Raw genomic sequence first — 3,570 nt, forward strand, 5'->3', positions numbered from 1 at the left:
GGGGGGGGGAACGAGGAAAAAAACTCTAAGTTCTGTTTATATATTGGGCCTTGAGCTAGGCCAGATTTTAGATGGTGGGTATTATGAAATAACCGTCTCGATAAAGTCATATTTTTTTTGTTTGGCAAAGATGGCTCTCTCCTGGTAAACTGAGTAATAGGCACTATGGCCCTGTTCGAATGGCCATTAAGCGCTGGGCTGGAGGCTGGCTGGAGCTCTTACGGCTGGGCTGGAGGCTGGCTGGAGCTCTTGCGGCTGCCGATGCTGGCGGCTTGCCAGCTGTTCAGCTTGATCGGCTGGACTGGGCCAGCTAGCGCTTAATGGCCATCCGAACAGGCTGATAAACTGTTTGTCCTGAAGCAATGCAATGGTCAATGGACAGGGGGTCATCCCTGGAACTCAAAAAAAAAAAACATATTGCTGCAAACCTCTTTTCAGTGACTGCTAAAGAAATACTGTGGTAATAGAACATCCTCAGTTGGCTGAAACCAAAATGAATTGTGGCATCAATTGTAGGATCACGAAAATTAATGAGCTGGAAACCAATCACAGGCAGGATGGTAATCTGAAGGACTTGTCACTCTTTTCATTTGCCGGATCATGCATGATAAACTCCTTATCTACTGGGTTTTGACTTTTGTGCATAGAGAAGTACTAGATGACAAATGGTCAAATGCATAATATTAGTTTTCAGGCGATTGTATCAGCTAAGCTCCAACAACAAACAGAAAACGCAAATACAAAAGCCTTCTTTCTGCCTCCAACAGCACAACGCCCAGCTACTTGTTCCCCTTGACCATGATGAGCTTCAGAAGTTCAGTTAAAACCGAGGGGCAGCATGCCTCGAGATGCTTGTACCCTTCAGTTGCAGCGACAGCTTGGAGATTTTCTGGGGTAGCCAGGATGAACTTCATGCACCTGGATTTGAGCTCCGAGCACCCATGCTGCTCCGCCAAAGCCAATGTGGTCGCAACCGTATCCACGCTGATGTCCGTGTACACCTTGTCAACACAGATATCCTCTTGAGCCTCTCCAATCCATACCGATCTGCCGCTTCAAGAAGATGTTGCGCCATCAATGTCGCCTGCTCTCCCTCCTGGTCCAGCTCGGGCGCCGTGTCGGTGTACACGAAGTGGAGCATGGCCCTGAATACCTCCGCGCTCCATGTCATTGATCTCGACGCACGGCGACGCCTTCTCCTTCATGTCGCCGAAGAACTCGGCCATGAAAACCGGCGACCTCGCCGCGAGCACTGACCGGTGTGCCGCGACAGGCTCGCCGGCGACGAGGAACGTGATGTCCGTCCCCTTCTCGCTCCTCAGCAGCTCACCGAATTGCTGGTGCAGGTCGGAGGATGGAACGCTGGCCACGGCGTTAGGCGCCGCCGCCACCCCCGCCGCCGCCGCATCCTTGGGTTCGCCGAGCAGGACGTTGATAGCACATTGCACATATATGCAGTCGTCTTTCACATATCGACGATTCGAATTCGATCCCTGGAGGTCACTCCTTTGGATGAGATGGACATCCAGGGATTTGTTCGCGTAGAACAGGGAGGACACGGTCATTTCCTCCAGACCGTGGGAACTCCCCGGTGAGCTCGGATCCAGCAGGCGGCAGCTGAACGACGCCGCCACCCCGCTGGCTCCACTGCTGATCAATCGGAGGCTGAACTTGATCCAGTCGTCGCTACTGTAAGAGCGGTTCGGGTTGCTGGCCTTGGGATGGAATTCGATCCGCCAGTCGAGCCCACCGACGGCGCACGCCGCCGACGCGGTGTAGCCTGGCTTCTCCTTGGTCGCCGCGAAGCCGCCGATCTTGAACAGCTGCACGGAGCGCGCGGCCCCCGTGAGGTCCATGGAGCTCGCAAGCATGGCCATGGCGGTGGTGGAGCGTGGCAGGAGCGCGGCGGATCGCGTGACGAACAGAACGTCGCGCGGCGGCGGCGGCCGCGGTTTCTACGGAGTGCGCGGATTGCGGAATGGGTTCCTGCAGGAAACAACCGTTCGTGCACCACTTATATTAATGCACAACTAAGGTGACCCGCACAATTTGCGCGGGTATCTAATTTTTTCTCTAAACTTTTAGATTTTCTTACATTAGAAAAGTTGAATGCAAATAGTTTTGTTTAGTAATATCTTTGTGATTGTCTTGTTCTAATGATCATGATCCAGACACACAAGTACATCTTTATTTTTTTATTGGAAAAATTCGATTCATGCCACCACAACTCCGTGAATTTGGGTTTCATGTTGAAAATCATGCCACTCAATGGCATGGATTTCAACATGAAATCCAACTTCAAGAAATTGTAGTGGCATGGATCCAACTAACCCTTTTTTATTATATTTTGTGATGTGTTTTTGGATTATAATTTAGAAAAAAATGAATGCTTTATATAGAAATACATCTTTTGGGTATTTACTGAAGTAACTAAATATTTATATATTTTATTTTGACATCAATATTACTTTTAAAAAATACTTGTGATGTACGATTTTTCTTGAATATTCTAGTTATGGTGCATGATAAATAAATTACTCCAAAATTTGTAGAAGAAGATTTAGGTAAGTGGTTTAATCTAGATACCAATAAAAGTATAATATACTTTTTTTTCAGTATCCTCCAATCACCCGTTGATATAGCCTCGTAATGCATGCTCTCATATTATCTTAGGTATAGTTATCTCCATAATGATTCCAAGAACCTTTGCCCGCTATACTATGGTAACCGAAGATGCATCACTGATGGTGCATGCTGTTACTTTTGAACACTACATTTGGCTTGCTATCAACGGGCGTGCATCTCAAACATCAATTTTCAAGTTGCTTTGTTCTACATCTCGCATCATCTCTCCATAATGGTTGTATCATCTATCGTGCCTTCTTCTCTTATAAATATTTTTAGCTCTCGGTCATCATCAAATGACAATATTACGTAGCAAAACATCACCAACTCAGTTTTTCTTGGTGTCGCTAGTGATGATCGTCATGCTTTGGTAATAGAGACAATGCAATCCATATTAGAGCAATCATCAACTTGGTGATAGGGCTAATATTATGTCGTGGCTATGATATGGATGCACCACCATGCAGTCATCGCTATGCTTCTAATTTTGTTAGGCTAGTTATCTATGTGTTTTTCATGTTTAGAGACTCTCATCCGCTCATCATTCTCCATATCAAAATCACTTCTTAGCAACTTTTCTATCTTCCAATTATGTAGAATATGCTACTATTCGGCTAAGGTTCTTTGTGGCTAACTCATCAATTTTTTCTTTTTTTAGTTAATATGGTAATTTTTAAATCGTCTTGGCGAATGTGATGCTTCTTTTAACACTTTATTTAAAATTCATATACAAATTAACTACTAAATTTATTAATTAAAATTCTAAATTTAGCTATTTATTAATTAATTGAACATGAAATGTTTGAGAACTTGTAGCCCCATTTATAATTCAAATTTAGGATTTATTATTTGCATTTGACCTAAACTATTTATTTAGTGATTCTTAATCATTATACAAACTAACTACTAATTGTTTTATATATTTTAATTCTTACACTTATATAT

The 3,570-nt window shown here is 44.3% G+C and overlaps 1 pseudogene; it reads right to left on the minus strand.

The window, feature by feature from the left end:
• Window positions 1–354: 354 nt before the first annotated feature.
• On the minus strand, window positions 355–1,877 carry LOC120702256 (annotated as a pseudogene).
• Between the last annotated feature and the right edge of the window lie 1,693 nt (window positions 1,878–3,570).

This window comes from Panicum virgatum, chromosome 4K (assembly GCF_016808335.1).
Source record: "Panicum virgatum strain AP13 chromosome 4K, P.virgatum_v5, whole genome shotgun sequence".
Classification (NCBI taxonomy): domain Eukaryota; kingdom Viridiplantae; phylum Streptophyta; class Magnoliopsida; order Poales; family Poaceae; genus Panicum; species Panicum virgatum.